Source organism: Lolium perenne, chromosome 2 (genome assembly GCF_019359855.2).
Source record: "Lolium perenne isolate Kyuss_39 chromosome 2, Kyuss_2.0, whole genome shotgun sequence".
Lineage (NCBI taxonomy): Eukaryota > Viridiplantae > Streptophyta > Magnoliopsida > Poales > Poaceae > Lolium > Lolium perenne.
The window spans coordinates 19,542,041-19,560,250 of NC_067245.2; the positions used below are offsets into that span (position 1 = coordinate 19,542,041).

Sequence of the window (18,210 nt, forward strand, 5' to 3'; positions counted from 1 at the left end):
GATCCAGCAACCCAACAAAAAAGAAAAACGAAACGGAACCTATAAATCCACTCGGTGCTCCCCCGAAACACGTGCGACGAGTCCCTTGCTCCTGCCGCCGTACGGTACGCGCTGCTGATGCCGTTGGAGATGCGGGACAAGGAGGCGCTCAAGTGGGCGCACGACAAAGAGCTGGGCGCGCCGCCGGACCCGCGGCCCTGCGGCGACATGTGCGGCGTCAGCGTGAGCGGCACCTCGCCACGGACGCCGCCGGCGGGTGGAGCGCGCGCATCACGCTCTTCAAGCGGGAGGACTCCGACATGCGGGACTGGTTCGCCTCCGTGGTCCTCGACGACAAGGTCTACGGCGGCTTCGAGCAGGCATACTCCTTCAACGCCACCGCCGCCGGGGACGGCACCATCTTCATGCGCGGCAGGGAAGGCTTCGACGTCCTCATCAGGGAGAGCAACATGAGCGGCGTCGACTACCCCGTGCCCGGGAAGCAGCAGTCCGTGCTCTCCTTCACCAAGAAGACGTCGCCTGCCGACGTCGACGTGCTTCGCCGCGACGGGTTCCCCACCAAGGTGTTCTTCAACGGTGAGGAGTGCGCCATGCCAAACAGGATTCCGAGTCACGGCGGGATTGGCGCTCGCGCTAGCCGTGCTGCTCTCCTCCTCTTGCTGTCGTTGTTTTATTTGCTGGTGTCATCAGCTTAACACATTGGACTCTAAACTTGTAACCAACATAGTATTTTTCTTACTTCATTAGATACAAATGAGTTTCTCACTTTCAAGTGTTGGTAAAGGCCGAACCATAGAAATTATATTTCATTTTCATTCAAGGATCGCTTTATTGTGAACGTGGTGGATCGATGAAATTACTCAAACAATTCCATTTGTACTTTCTGAAACAAGAACAAAGATCCAGCAAAACAGCCCGTGCATTCAACATATGTAGGCATCTGCAAACTTTTGCAATTTTACACAATACACTCTGTTGGATTTCCTCCCAAAGAGGCCCAGATGAACTACAATCTGTACAGCCAAAGCAAACAATAAGAAAATAAGAAGAGCAAAAAAAAAACTGAAACTAGATTATACAGAGGTCCGCACACCACCACAGACTCAACCCATTCATCCATCTGGTGGGCTACCATCCCATTCGTACCTAGGAAATCATCTCTCAAGCTATTATTGTCACACTTCATTTATACCATACAATATATGAATTTCTAACCAACATATTTTTTTTACTTCATTAGATACATATGAGTTTCTCACTTCCAAGTGTTGGTAAAGGCCGAATCACAGAATTTTCATTTTCATTCAAAGATCGCTTGATTGTGAACGTGGTCGATCAAACAAACACTCAATCAAATGGTGAAATTGGGGGGGGGGGGGGGAATGATTCTCCAATGGAACACTAAGTCACAAGGGAAAAACGAAAAAACCTATAAGATATATGGTTGAAATTATTATTCTTTGTTATTTAAATATATTTTTTGAAAACAATTTATTCTTTTAATGGGAAACATTAAACTAAATGATAATTTATTTACAATTAGATTTGAATCGTTTGATAACCTTAATGTAAATGTAAGTGCAACATGTTGTTTATTTAATGGACACACGTTTGACTATAAGAGTAGGGCTTTTACATTTTTATAATGTTGGGCATCCTTAATTTAGGACCAACATAGTATTAGATTTCCTTAAAGTGGCTCTACTCTAGAGTATTCCCTAAAAATATGGGCACAAAGTGGGCGCACGACAAGGAGCTGGGCGCGCCGCCGGACCCGCTACCTGCGGCGACATGCGGCACCTCGCCACGGATGCCGCCGGCGGGTGGAGCGCACGGATGAATTCAACTGGGAGGACTCGGACATGCGGGACTGGTTCGCCTCCGTGGTCCTGGACAACCGGGTCTACGACGGGTTCAGCAGGCCTACTCCTTCAACGCCACCGCCGCCGGGGACGGCACCATCTTCATGCGCGGCAGGGAGGGCTTCGACTTCCTCATCGGGGAGACCAACGTGAGCAGCGTGGACTACCCCGTGCCCGAGAAGCAGCAGTCTGTGCTCTCCTTCACCAAGAAGACGTCACATGGTGACGTCGACGTGGTTCGCCCCGCGACAGGTTCCCGACCAAGGTGTTCTTCAACGGCGAGGAGTGCGCCATGCCGCAGAGGATTCCGAGTCACGGGGTTGGCGTTCATGCTAGCAGTGGTGCTCTCGTCCTCTTGCTACTGTTTTACTTGGTGCTGTGAGCTCAACACATTGCTGTCTGAATTTGTATTTTCAAGCAATTATATATACTAGCAAGGAAAGGCGCGGCACGCCGCGCCAGGATGACAATTAAAGTGTAAAAATTGGTTAAGTATTCATGGTAGAGCTGATAGAGCGGTGCCGCGATAAGTGGTGTGATGTTTTCCTGTGCTCTATTGGATCTTTGCGGCATGCAGCTAGATAATTGTTGACCAAATCCATGCGGAGTAAGTAATTTGTACATGGCATAGTTGTAGTACTTGGTTCACTTGAATGATATATCACCATATAACTTGCAGACATAGTCCCCTGTCTAGTTCCATTTCTATCCAATATCCAAGGAATGCTGCAAGACTGGTATACTAAAACTGCAGGTGTAGGACACAGTGCCAACATAAATGGTGAAAAAAGTGCCACCTTGCAATTGACAACATCTTACTGACTACTAATCATGTATTCTTGCTATCCATGGAACATGACTCTAATCATCGCCGTGGTTCAGAATAAAGGTCATCTCTTAACATCAACATTCATAACTCAAAGACACTGATCCAAAATCCCAACTTTTCATCTGGTCTCTAGCTCTATGACCGACTCCTCGCGTCCACAACCAGCAGTCACAGCAGTCGCTTCCTCTGACTCCACAAGAAGCTTATCATTCCAACATTACTATGACAACAAAAATTCTCAAGTTATGACTACTTAAAAAAACAGAAAGACATTGTAATAGATGAAAAGCCGATCTTCTAAATCCCCAAGTTTGCCCCATCCAAAGCACTTCATGTGGAGCTCATCTATATTCCGTATAACTTATGTGTATCATCACTCAGTGTCTTGATAGGTTCAACATTGCAAACCGGAACAACAACATTTCATTGCATTGGATAGTTTTAATTTATCATTCGCTATATTTTTCCACTAATAAAAGCATTTGACTACAGAAGCCCACAGCGATAGTGAAATATACTACAGAAACCTTTTTAAGAAGAGCCACAAGTAACTTTAAGGATCATGAATGGCGAAAACCGTTGCACTCAATCCACAATTTTTTACTTTCTTAGCTATTTCAAATTGAGCTGACAAAAGAAAGAGCAAGAATTTGAAAAGGAACCCACATATACTAAATGTATGCTATTAATCTAAGAGAACACTTGTAACCCTCTACTATACTCACAAGTAAAGAAACACAGACTGGCAGCCACCAAAAGAAAACCCTTTTAGGTGTTTAAGTCCAACCCATATATCACACGCCAAGGTATCGGACCCTAACACAAATGAAAAAAGTTAGATATCTGGATACTTGAGAAAATTTAAGTCTGCGAACAAATGCATAAAAGGTGCACTGAACGAATTATTTTACAAATTGAACAAATGAAGTTAAAATGCCAATGACAACAGGACAATATATCTTCTAAAATCGGGCACTAAAGAAAGTGAAGAAGCCAAAAAAACAATTGTGAAAATTAGAATTTTGATCTTCTGAAAGTATGCACTAATGGAAGATATAAAGAAAAAGCAGGGTAGTGATCAGTTTAATTAATCCAAATGGGGACCGATGTACAGATGCGACGTAAACCTATAGCTTAGATTAAGAACCAGTTGCAAATACATATATGATCTGGTATCTGCAAGAAAGTATCGGTCATGTTCTTCCAAATATGGTTTAGAATATGGTAAGTCAGAGTTTACAGAAGAGTGTGCTCAATTAGTTTATAGTCTTTATTTGTTGCCACCACAGGGTTGATGCACAAGACTGTCGAAGTTTTCACGGTATATGAATATGAATTTTAAAGCATGCTTGCAGTTAAGAAGAGAAGATCAGGCTTAAGATAATGAAATACTAAATGAATGGTAAATATTGTCTTAGATCTTAATTAGTTATCAGCAGAATAAGTAAGCCAAGAGTGTCAGGTAAACTTAGAGGTTGTCCTAAAAGACAAATATAAGAAATTCCTAAAAGATATTGTCTTAGATCTTAATTAGTTATCAGCAGAATAAGTAAACCAAGAGTGTCAGGTAAACTTAGAGGTTGTCCTAAAAGATAAATATAAGAAATTCCTAAAAGACTGCAATTATGAAAAGACTCATTCTCTGGTTTGTGCGTTCTGGTAGCACTATAAAAGGAAACGCTTTGTAGGAGAACATGGGAATGTGGTTGGGGTACAAAGGATCCATACCGGAACTCTCACTTTCCTTGCTAATCCGGACGGACCAATTTAAGTGAGAAAGTTGGTACCTCTCAAGACAAAACTCTACCAAAAAAAGATCTGGTAATCGGAGAACTTTCTAATGAAAACATAGTTTGAAGTGACTACCGTTGGAAATGTCGGTGCCGTATTAATTTTTCTTGTTTGGATGGAATTTCTTGTACCATTTTTCTTTGAGTAAAGCAAATTCTCAGATAGTGTCCAGCTGATCTCCATGTATTTTTGACACCACATAGGTTATCTCTCGATTCCTTGTTAACATGCCCTCCATTGTATTGCTCTGCATCCAGAAGAAAGTGGCGATGGGTGTGAATGCACATACTAAACAGACATGTTAACTATATTTCACTGTCATAATCTATTCTACAAAATTATATTCTAAACATAGCTTCAAATTTCTTTTGAATTTAACTTCCAGATCTAAACTGAAATATAATGAAATGGACATTTATGATCTGAGCATAAGAAACATGAAAAGTTGAGAATACAAAAAGGGACATAACACTTATATGCCGTGATACACTGAAAGGGGTTGAAATTGAGATGCAATGAATTTTCCGTATTATTTTGATTAGATTGAAGTTCTCTAAACAGTGTACAGATGCCTACAGTGGGTTGCTTACAAATCAAATAAAACACTCTTACAAACTACCTCTAGTATATCGTCCCATGGAAAAGGAAAACCAATCCAAAAATTGATCGATGTATAACAGCCACGAGTGCTTACACACCCAGCAGCCATCCAGACTAGGACCATACATCGGAACAAAAAAAATGTATCGCACCACAAGAGAATAAAAGGAAAATGGATGGTTAATTTACCTGCTAGATTGGTGTTGCCGCCACCGAAAGCCAGCCTTCGATCAAGTCCACGATGAGGACGAGAACGGGCGATCGTTCACCTCCAAACGTTGGCCCAGATCTAGTTCGTAGCAGCGTGTGGTCTTCTCTCCTCTCCTCTCCGAGCAAGAGTCAAAGTCTAAGTCACACGCGACGCACGCGTAAATTTCACCTCCCCTTGTATTTATAGAGCTACTAGAGATTTTGGTACGGTTTGAATTTTTTGGGAAGGAGGAAGAATGCTACGGCGGGAAGAAGACCATGAGTTGAATATTTCGGTTCTCTCATCTTGCTGGCACGTCAGATGCGAGATAGGATGGATGGCCGAGACCCGCCGGTGCCGTAGATCGCCGAACGTCCTAAGGTGCATGCAATGCCAACTACGGAAGGCTTAGTTTTCTGTTGTAAATAAATGAGGTGTTACTGCATGCGATTGTTAATGCCTATACTTATGGGCTGCTAAATTCTCTGAGGTAGTTATTCACCTTCTGTGGCTCCTCGATCTCTTTGCTTTTGACTCGGATCATTTCCTTTGAAGAGTTGAACTTGGTTAATGCCTATAATTATGGGCTGCTAAATTCTCTGAGGTAGTTATTCACCTTCCGTAACTCCTCGATCTCTTTGCTTTTGACTCGGATCATTTCCTTTGAAGAGTTTAACTTGATAGTGCCTATAATTATGCGCTGCTAAATTCGCTGAGGTAGTTATTCACCTTCCGTGGCTCCTCAATCTTTTTTGCTTTTGACTCGGATCATTTCCTGCGAAGAAACCTTTTTTACCAAGCCTACGGCAAGAGGTGCTCCAAAATATACGCTTCTTATCGGAGATGTGCAATTACCTGTTAGGCATGAATGGAGCTGTGTAATATATGTATTGAACAATTTCAGAGGTAGCCAACCATTTCAGTTAGAGAGGTACCAATGGCATGGCACTATAGAAGTGATTACCACGAATGTAGACTACCGCAAAACTGCATCGCAACCAGGTGAGATAGATTATCGATATTTGACGGGTCACAAACTCTTTACAATTTGTAGATCTCATAGTATTTCTTTATTAGAGCCTGTCGCGCCGAGACAACAAGCATTGCACACCAAAATAATGTAAAAAAGAATTTGGTAAGCTCTTTTGATGATGAGAAACACTTGATTTATTACAACAACATTGCAAGGAAACAAGTTCCAGTCGAGCTGAGGTAAATCAAAGATGAAATGGTGCAAGAATCAATTGAAGATGCTCCAAATCTAAGACCTCAATGGCACCAAGAAGGAAACAAGTATTACACATTCTACATGCCGACTCTAGTCTACACAGCACTTGTGCCTAAAAGACAACATCACTTGAAGCATGCCCATCTGGCAGCCATAGCGAACTCCATCTCAACTACTTCCCTTCACCTCCGGATCTGACTACCACTAGTTGAACAAGCTCGGCTCAGTTACCTGTCACCTGCGCAACAACAAACAACCAAAGGTCACCATGACCATCACAAGGAACAATTATTAATCAACAGAAAAACAAGATACAAAAGCCTCTATTGAAAGAGTCTTGATTACTTAGTAACACAATTGATACCACAAAGCAGCACTTATTGGACCGCACTGACTAGCAAAAATGCAGCTGGAAACAACCTGGACCATTGTCCCATGTCCTTGGGTTACAATACACGCTCACTAATGGCCTTGTAAAATGATGTCAACACTCTTGTCGTTTGCACTCTCCAGCCTCCAACGGATGGTTTCGTTTTGCATCTCATGCATGTTCTTCACAACACCAAACATCATAACACCTGAGAGCCTATTTTACTCTTGTACATGTTGAACATGTAAAAAATCATTGCCGAGTATGGTAAATGTTGCTGCCATTCAAGATAAGTAAGCTTAGTAGGCATGTAAAATTGCACACAAAAAGCACATCCACACAGCTGCATTCAACGTATGAAGTTTACTGAAATACTACAAGTATCAAAAATAATATCTAGCTAGACCATGAAGCTGAAAAATAAAATGGAAGAAAGGTAAATATACTCCCTGGTCTAGGGCCTCACTTATATCTTAACCATATGCCACTCAGTACATGGAACCAAATCGATAGTTGGTCACAAAGGAAAGAAAAATTGCACCACATTTCCAATTGGTCTAGCTATGTCGATGCCCATGTAAATATAATTTTTGTGACACAATGTAAAGATAAATCAAATGGAGAAAGGATAGCTACCAGGTGTCCAGGTCAATAGAACATGCCATCCAACAGCTACAAAGCCAGAAACAAGCATTGCACTCTGCATATATACTCCAGGATCTCAACCCCATGCTCACTGGTAGCGTTTTTAACCAGCTGCAACATCAGTTAAAGAGATAGTTATGAACCTAAATAAGGTAAATGGCCAATTCTAGATCACACAATATCACTTAAAACAATAGCACCAAGAAAATCTCAAGTAGAAGAACTATATCACAGAGAAAATAACATGTATGGTAGACACTGGGAGAACAAGATTCTCACCTAAACCATAGACACACGTAGAAGTAGGCATCGTACGACAACGAGGGCATCTGCTGCTCTGTCTACAATTGCATCATGGCCGACTGGTTGAAGAAATCACATGCACAACAACAAAACAATAAACAGTCACCTCCACGACACAAGAACTATTAAACAAAAATTGGGGTTTCAGCCATTTGAAAAGTAATTCACAAAGGTATGGGCATACTATGATGATGTTGGGTACATGACAAATGTAGGAAGCTCAAGGCATGACTCAAAACTGGAAAAAAAATTTATTGACATAGCGAGGCAATAGCATAAGGATATCAACAAGCTTATAATGTCTAGTAGCTCTAGTCATCAGAAACAATCAAATTTGCCTAGTAGCTTAAAAGGTAACAAAAGGTTGTTTTAGTTAGAGGGCATCGTCTTTGCATGCTAGAATTAACAGAAGTACCAAAATTTTTAACCATCATCAATTTTACTTCAAAATTTCCGCTCATAGACACCTTTATCATCCATGGTATGAACGTGAGCAGACAAGAAAAACAGGAGGTAATCCAGAACCAAAAGTATCACCACTAAAAGAACTGGGACCATCACGGATGGCAGCAACATGTTTACTCATTTTGACCAACACAGTTGCCGCAAAAAAACATAAGGATGTTAATATCAGCTTAGTTAGCTGGCGCTAGCCACATGGACAGTAGTACAACAAAACAACCATGATCGATTGATTTGGACTAGACTCAAATACAACATAAAGATGTGTTATCTTTGTACAACAGAATAAGGCATGCATTTGTGGTATTACTCGCCTTCATATCGTACCTCTAGACCATATATGGCTGCTGAGGTTCAGTAGGATTGCCTTGAATTGATGCTCAGCTGGTTCCTACAAATTGTTGCCAAGCAACACCAAGTAGGTTAGAAAACAAAATGGAGCTAATCAGAACAAGCTACCTAGTGCATAGGGTAAATAAGATCACTTTGAGAGAGACATGTCTTCCATGATCATACCCTTCCAATCCATTCCAGTAATGGCAGCTACGGCCTCCTACATCAAATTGTAGGTCACTATATCAAACCCAATTGACCTTCCAGTTTTAGTCCATAATTATCTTGGGTGAATAAATAGACAAGATTTAATGTCAACATATACATGAGCTCATTTTTTTATCCACGTGAAAATGATAAACAAGACATAAACATGGCTTTCATGACTTGACCATAGTTAGCCAACGCATCCCAAGGATTTGATCATCGACGCCCTACGATATGCCTCGCATGACCTTTTGGAACTTCTACAAGTCTCACTGTGTCATAAAATTGATCTACGAGCCAATTGGATTGAATGGTATTAGGTTTAGTACATGTCCGTGATTAGGAGAACAAACTTATGGTCAGAACATCTAATGACTTGTAAGAAAAGTCACAAAACACTTATTTATTCTAGGCATTATTCTGATATCACCTACCATGTCATAACACAAATACATGCAAATAGAATCACAGGTATGGAAAGAAAGTTTCAGCAAAGATACCTTGTTGGATTGATTTAATAGTGTCATACCAATAACTCAATGACTGCCAGGATTATCATATCTTCTCATTATATCAAAATCCTTTTTACTCCAAAATCAGCACGCAACCAACCAACCAATTGATGGTTGATGGGTCACTAGTTATTTGGAATAGATAACTCATCTACATCGAGTGAGCATTGAACTTAATACGCATTCGCACATGCACGATCATACAATTAACGAAGAAAAAGAAATTAATATCAGGAATAGAATAGTGAATAAATTATCACGTTAGAGGGCCTACAATTCCAGCAATTAGAATTCATTAGATGAAACTAAGATATTTGACAGTTGAGCGAGATACCAGCACCAAGATAAAGTGAAGTTTCAAGGACAGGTCTCTACTCTCACGACACATCAATATAACAATGAAATTAACATCACCATCTAAGGCTAAAATATAACACTGCGAAAATTAATATAGTGGTTGCATTGTATGAACTAAACGTTAACCAATAAAAATGCAAAACTAGGTAAATTGCAACAATGACAGCAACCACTGAAAAGGTAATCTGATGAAGAGATTAATGCATTCGGTATTCACTCCTCCTAAAGGCATGTAGTCTTCATTAGTGGGATAAAAATATGATTCCAGTGTTTCAAATTAGCACCATTCAATTAGCATCTAGTACTATTACTGAAATAGTGTACATTTTCAAATAGGTCACAAGAATTAAATCTATTGAGAATCAAATGCCTAAATCTCAGCTGTGATTATCTACAAAAAAATGAACGACAAATGCCATCAAAAGATGAAGACATGAAAGAGAAAACATATGTTTAGAAAAATAGTAGATGAGCAAGCAGTATGTGCTACCTAGAGGGATAATCTTATAAGAGTTGCAAATATTTCATATTCATACAAGTGAAATCTTGATTCTGTTTTCCACAACAGACAAACAACAACATTAAGACGTTGTATATCATCTGAACCTTACACCTATATAGTGTGAGAAGGTTATCCACAAGTGTTAGTTGACATGTAAGGAAATACTTATTCAAATCATTGATGCTGCTTGTTTAAATCATGCATGGCGCATATGTATGCTCTACGTACTAACCAAATAGATTTATCATTAATAGATAATCATACAAAAAAACCATCTTAATGCAGGTCAGCATGGTTCAGAAGGAAACACAAACCTTTGCAGTTTCATTTGCACTAAGAATTACAGAGTAGATATACAACTACAAAACTGTAACTTGGTCACATGAACAATTAAAAACTTGTACTGAGGAATAATTTTATGGAAACCATACGGAACTGAGTAGAACACATCATCTATGAAACTATAATGATACGTTAAGGAAGCCACAAAGTACCTGGAACTTACCCATCTCATTATCAACAACATGAACTTGGTGAGCACTCGGTTTTTGGCATGTGTTGCTCTAGTGTTGCATGCTGCTCATGGATGAGATTTCAGGGCGCAATGTAAGATGTTGCTGGCGACTTCAAAGCGGCACCTTTCGCTGGGTTGACAAGTCCTACCACCCACCTGCCGACTCTTAGGTGCTCAAGGGTGGATGGTACATCGACATGGAGAGTTCATAGGAGGTTGGTTCTTTGGATATGCTTGGCATTGGTCGCGACGCAGCTTGTGGTTCAGTTCTGGGCGAGGCCCCAATATCGTCGTTGTTGTAGTGTGTGTGGTGGGTAGTCTCAGATTAACGGTGTGTGTTGTAGCCTTCTTGACATTGTGTATCGACCATCAGTCCCTTCTTCGATGTGATGGATATGTCTTCCAGGACATATCCTCGAAAAAAATCTCAACTGCATGGTTAGCAGAAAGAACATGTACACTACAGTCCTCTATGTAGCTGTTGATCCCCCCTTGAGTTTGTCACCTATTAAAGCAATGATATTTAAACTTGAATTATACATATCCCCTCTTGTTGTTACCACACTCCCATCTCATGCAAGTCCCTAGATTTCTTATTTATGTGGCATGAGGATTTTTGACCCGTCATGATCATTCTTTTGATAAAAAACAATAGAAAACATTATCAAAATAGGCTCAGGAAAAAATGGACTTAAATACATGGCCTCATTTTGTTCAAAGCTAATTAAAAATCAATCCCTATAAAAAATTCAAAACAACTCTAAATGACAAGAGACGACAAATAAATGACATAGTACAAAAAAGAACAAAGTATAACAATGTGTAAATAAATGGCAAAGTACAAAACATAATAAAGTATAAGAATGTGTTGGTAAGCATCAACATTATTGGAACTTTGATTGCTAATTTTCAAATTTTATTTGTGGCACTCATGATAGCAAAACTATGAGGCCTCAATTCATTTAATCACATCCACCAACTTAAATAGTTATACGATGTTGAATGGTGACTACCAAAAATATAACTACCAAACACATAGAACGAACAACATGACATGAGCAAATTTAGGATGCACAACTGGGCCTAGCAGGTTAGGGAGGTGGGAATAAGGGAAAAAGGTGCATACTTTTATGTCCAGGACGCTGGGAGGCAGGAGCAGGACAACACCCAGTGTGTCTTCTCCATCAAGAGCGACAGTTTGGTCGCCTTGTCGTCTTTCTTAGCCTCGACAAGGGCGCCCTACCAAGAGTAACCAAACATCTCAAATTCTCAATGACCAGGTAACATAAGGCACAATTAAAATACATGTGCAAAACTTGTAGGTGTAGCACAGACCGGCATATAATTAAGAAAAGCTGAGAAAGATGTAGGGAGTAGGGTAATCTTTAGGTGAGACTTTGTTTAACCCAAAGGAATCCACAAGTTATATAGGAGGCCGATTTACATGTACTGATTTAAGCTTCATTTGAAAGTAATTATAGCAGAAATGGTACATATTTATCAGACTGGAGAATGTCATGCAATATATAGGGATGAACATTTTTGGTGCTATTGTTTACTGCCATGAAAGGGTAGAATACAGCGAAAATATTTTGTTGTTATTGTTTACTCTCCAGTAATTCTAATTGAACCTTCATGTCAAAACAAAAACCTGAAGTACAACAATTCTCATATGGAATGCAATATTATTATTTCTTTTTGCACTACTTATGGCCAAAAAGAATGCAGTATTATTATTCATGTTTTCACACTTATGGACAATTTGTTTCATGCAGAACTACACAATAGCAATCACAAAACCCACCTTCAGTTTTCAATCAACACACACGATCTAGACCTGTTAATGAATTTGGGCAGCGTGTAAGTCATCTTTATATTAGTAGGTGAAAATGCATGCATGGATTTGAAACCGTGCATGGACAATGCACTTCGAAAATAATGGGCACCATGTGTGTATGTGGCTGGTTGTGATCATCAGAATACAAAATCCATGTGCCAACTGCCTCTGTTCCTATGCTCCGAAAATGGATTTCAAGATCTCACAAAAGTAGATGAAATATTTTTTTGGTCCATTCATATATTACTAGTTGACCTTGAAGTCACCATAGGAGTCTAACAATGAGTGCTTCTACATGAAAAAAAACTCACATTGGAGAGAACGCACTAGCCAACACGAATAATAGCATAGTAACTATTTGCAATTAGAAGCTTCTTATTCCTTTTCAGCCAACAACAAACACATTAGAAACTAACTGCAAGCAACTTGATGTTGACTTGGCATTGCTGCAAATGCTACAGATCCAAACATTCCATTTGGTTTGATTTGCTAAACAAGAGATATCCTGCTTGAAGTAACTCAACATAGAACTTATATATGCATCAAGTTCAAATCCTACAGTGAACACTCAAACTAATGGGTTAGAAGGCTGCTACTTCCTAGCTAGCAAATATGGGTAGTGCAATTACTATCTGACTTTGGAGAACAAAAAATAGAACCCAAACCGATCGGAAATAGTACATGAGTGCAGCCCTACAGAAAAACCTAGCTAGAACGGTTGTACACACAGCAAGATGGCGTTCTTCTTGAACTACATGCAGCTTCCTGCGAGGTCGGTTATTCCTGCAACACAAGACCCTGAAGATGGGGCAAGACTTCTTTTCCCAACAAGTTGGGATCTATAACTTCATTTATAAAAATCAAGTTTTGTTCATATACAGGTTTCGACTGACTCTCATAGGCTGGTGGCCCCTCGAGGTAGAAAAAAATGACTTATGTTATGTTGTGTCGATAGACGCTTATGTGCAAATTTGGTGAAAATTTGAAAGCGTGTAAGATGGATACAATTTATTAATGTTGCACGTAAGGCTTGATACGTGCCAAGAACCAAGGGGTAGAAATCCATCACCTAATGACAACTCCCAAGATTCTCAAGGCAAAAAACAAGCCAGAACAAATCAACTTAAAGCTTGAATATTGAAATAACTTAAATTTGTTGGAGAGATATTTTCATAACACATGTTAGATGACCATGGGTTCTCAGGTGACCGAGTGCATCATCTACAATCATCAAGCATATGAATATCAAACTTGTGTCAGGCCTCGCAAAAGGTTAATCGCATAGGCTTGCAGAAATACTGAAACAATCCTCCTATTGTTTAGGTGCAAATGATCTAGACATAAAAGATTAGTCACACAAGCTTGCGAATCCTACTTTTAATTGTTTTAAAATGAGCAAGAGATGTCCAATTTTAAATGAGCCAGAGAAGTCAATCTCTTTCAATTCTAGAAATAAAACATAAAATTTAACAAGTTGATCACTCATAGCCTCGTGCATTACAGCTAGGAACTTGACATGCAACCTCTCACTACCCTATCTAGTCGGAATCATAAAAGTACTCCCTTGCCAGTTGCCACTTCCAAAGTGCCCACGAGAGTGGTCACTTAGTTAATAATCAAACAAAGGTTTACCCGCAAAAAAAATCAAACAAAGGCTACAATGCAAGTTAAACCTGCTACTAAGAATAGAGTGGGAAAAAATTATCGGAGTGGACAAATTTTAGGTCTTCCTCAGTATGTCACGAGTTGTGAACCAAAAATAACAAATATAGACAACATGAGCAACCAGACATCAACATAAGCATGACTCATGAGGAATTTGAATTCCTACTTCTAAAGTTAACGCCTTCATGGTAGTATGTACACCACAAACAATTAGCATCAACCATACATCCATACCTTTAGGAAATTGAATTTCTGAAGAATTAATGGGACACTCGCATAAGCAACGACTGTTTTAGTTTCTAGGGTTTTAATGATGAAAAAACAATCATTATATGATTTTGTATAATATTACACCGCCAGTAGATAATCATCAACATCTTCCAGTTCATTTTCTAACCAAAGGAGATGCTAATGTATTCTACCTAAAATTTGCATCAGAAATTAGTTCCCATGCTACCAACACACAAACTTCATCCAAGAGTAACCCATTCCGAAGATAACATAAATGCATATATAAGCACATGAATTAGATGAAATCATCTCATTTTAGCTGTATGTGGTATATGTTAAAGCTAGTAAAACCCAAGTCCACATTAAAGCATTACCGCAAAATTTACAATCTAATAACACAATGTTTTCTAAGTCCGCATGTTGAAGCATGCCCGGTTAAGTAATGAAACCAATTGATTCTTCATTGATTATTTTTATTATTCCACAATAATTGTATCATTCCTAAATACAGATTTGCATTACAGTAGTGGTAGAAGATGGTATGGTTTTTACAGTAGTGGCAGATGTCCTACATTATTAGTTACTCCTACAAAGAAAGAGCCATTCCTAAATACAGATTTGCATTACAGTACGTAAATGTATAAATGGAGTGTATATCTTGCGGATTGTTCGAGTTCGTTGCAGTAGAGTAAGTCTGAGCAGCACGGAGAACTGCATTAATAATTGCTTCTCTTCAACGCAAAAAAATTCCCTACTTTATCAAGCCTCTTTGCTCTGCAATTTGGCGATATGTTCCCAAAACTTTCCAAACCAAGTTTGAACGACTCCAAGCATTAGACATAATGTATGAGTTAAAAAAAAGCACCCAAAAGTTTGTGTTCTAATGCCAGCTAGTAAGTTTTGTAGGTTAGAAAGAATTAATGCCTCAAAAAGTTCAAGTTTAGCTCAGAAGGTGACTTCGCACAACTAAGTGAATCCTCATTCCCACCACTCCACTGCCCATAAACACAACAAAGACGCAAAAAATTGTACCGCTCGTTCCCAACAGGTGTGAAATCTCAACATAATGGCGGAAAAAAAACATACCAAGCATCCAAACATGTCAAACAAGCAGGTTACCAATACTAATCCGTATACTGAGATACCTAGTGTGTATGCATGTTTGAATAAATTATAGTTTCACTTCCATGTGAAAATCAGAGAGAAGACAGGGGTTTAGGTTTAGTCAATTTAACTAGTTGAAGACCTCAAAACAAAATATATCCAGCCTCGAGACCATCCTTATTTGTAACAGTACATGCAATACCTAATAATATGCACCAATCAATTTAGCAGTGAGAGATCCTAACTTGTGACACATCCATTTCTTATCTCAACTATTTCACCGTGTAATGGGTACCAAGCATACTATCTATGAATGAAATCATGCAAATCCCGAGTAGACATAGAATTTGTTACCTAAATATATCTACCATCAATAATGCAAGAGAACCACACTTGCAACGGACCTATAATTTATAACTCTTTATATTAGCAGCCATTATACTTCATTTAGGCCGCGACAGGGAGCCTTAGGTTGTGGTGGTGCCGTGGTATTCAGCACCAGCAAGAGCTATACTGAGGTCGCCACCATCCAGAGGATCAGCCTACTCTGCGTAGTTGTTGCTACTACTAAAAGGTAGATTAAACGCTACAAAACAAAAGATTTAAAATAATGAGATCTTTGCTCGGAGCAAAAACATGTAATGGAGGGAACACTCAGCTGCAGACAATGCATAGGGATTAAGAATGACACAGAACCCCTCGGCTGCAACAACCTGTGACACCACCCGAGAAACATGGCCCCTGGCTGGCGGCAAAAGGACTAGACGAACTGCACAACAACGTGAAGGAGCTGAGAAATTCCAAAAATACACAATGTGGTTCATATAAAATTCTAAAAATGAAACCTGGAAAAATAAATCCAACCAAGCAGAGAACACACAAAAAATAATTGAACATATTCTGGTATAGGATGGGCACAACAATTTTGAACGAAATCATCATTAACTACAAAAGGAAGAAATAAGATGGAGCAATCCTTAGAAGATAGAGGATCTAAATTTGAACAACAAGACCTACGCAAATTTTGGTTGATGCATATCCGAGCCAACCATGTTAGGGAGGTGGGAGAAAGAGAGAAAGGTGCATACTTCTCCATCCAGGATGCCAGGAGGCTAAAATGCGAGAGTTCCCTGTGTGGCAGCGTCAGCAACAGTGCCTTTGTGGTCACCTTGCCGTCCTTCTTGGCCCCGGCAAGGGAGCCCTACCGAGAGAAACAGAACATCTCAATGACTAGATAACATAAGACACAATTAAAATACATGTACATAGCCGTCATAATAGCAAGGGATGGACATATAGTAAAGCAAACCTGAGAAAGATGCAGGAAGTGGCCATCTTCAGGTGAGACCTTGACCGCAGAAACTTGCGGTGGATATCACTACTGATGGTGCCGTTGATGAACCGTTTTGGTGTCTTGGTCTCTCCACGAGCCTAGTTCTTGAATACAACATCATAATCCCACATGCAAAGGAAACATACAAAGAATAATATTAAGCTCACAATAAAGCATGTGAACATTCTTCGAAAAAAGGCATATAATACAGAAAAACGTCAATGGCTTAACCTTCTCTTCACATTGAAGGAGGTGGAGTTATTCATACTGATAAGCGGGTTTCCGTATCAGCTTAGCCTCCTTCATCTTGGCCTCTTCTTCTGCTTCAAACGTGCCCGCGGAAAACATATGGACGAAGAACTTAACATTAATATTTAAAGCTAAGGAAAATAAGGCACCTCCAAATGATAAAAGAGAGAAGAAAACACAAATATTTCTAAGCATATTCTGAGGTCTTTCTCTTTTAATCCTTTTGAGCTCTACGATTAGAGCCCCAATGTTACCATCGTCATTGTTGCATGGAATTTGCAATTTGATGAGTAAGAACTAGAATAAACTGAGATAATCAGTTCAACTAAAACATGCCCAAATAAACAGTCGTGTACCAAAATAATTCAAGACCCTCAACAATAATTCAAGACACTTGGTGCACCATTCTTTTGGTTGTTTTACAATTTGCTATAAACACATCCCGACTATAATGAACTAAGCATGCTTGGGAGTGTATTAATATGTTACCCAATACCAAAGTTTCTGGTACATAGCACAGAAAGAACAGTTTCAGTACAAACCCACGATGCAATTTATTGGTGTAGTTAGTAGATGTAGCAGTTAATCTCATCCATGCAACAGCGAGTAAAGTCTCATCAACATTTTGCAGAAGTATGGCTTATTAATTACTGAGCAAGAAGTAAATAGACCTTCAATCATCACTTCTGGCCGGCCTCCACATCAGAGTCATCTGCATCAATTTCTCGTGGAACTATCTTATCCTCGTCCCGTTTAAAACTGTGATTGCCAACATAGTAAATGCTCATGTTGCCTTGAACATAAACAAGCACTAAGCAAATTTTGGTGTAGCAGGGCCTTCTATAAGCAGGCCTAAAAAAATTCGCCAGTCCCTCTAGTCTGCAAGAAAAAAGAGGTTTCATTTATCAATTACAAGTCAAAGGTACAAGGCAACCACAAAAGACAAACATCACGGAAGAGCAGTTATGGCTATGGGAAGCACAATATCTACGAACAAGGGAGAAAGCGCATATATGGACCCAGAGGTATTACAAACATAGGAAATATCCTTGGGTGAGAATTTCTTGCGTTCACGCTCCTCAAGTT

At 39.5% G+C, this 18,210-nt stretch overlaps 1 long non-coding RNA gene and 2 other non-coding genes across 3 annotated transcripts; all 3 read right to left on the reverse strand.

The window, feature by feature from the left end:
* Nucleotides 1-7,504: 7,504 nt before the first annotated feature.
* On the reverse strand, nucleotides 7,505-8,690 carry LOC139835132 (uncharacterized). The gene is made up of 3 exons (XR_011750844.1): nucleotides 8,608-8,690; nucleotides 7,795-7,877; nucleotides 7,505-7,626 (listed from the first exon to the last, which is right to left on the reverse strand). It is a non-coding gene; the product is annotated as an uncharacterized lncRNA (long non-coding RNA).
* Nucleotides 8,691-15,092: 6,402 nt separating this feature from the next.
* Nucleotides 15,093-15,213, reverse strand: LOC127337282 (small nucleolar RNA snoR86). Its single transcript, XR_007873697.1, has one exon. It is a non-coding gene; the product is annotated as a small nucleolar RNA snoR86 (small nucleolar RNA).
* A 122-nt stretch (nucleotides 15,214-15,335) lies between these two features.
* Nucleotides 15,336-15,431, reverse strand: LOC127337313 (small nucleolar RNA Z266). The gene has a single exon (XR_007873724.1). It is a non-coding gene; the product is annotated as a small nucleolar RNA Z266 (small nucleolar RNA).
* Between the last annotated feature and the right edge of the window lie 2,779 nt (nucleotides 15,432-18,210).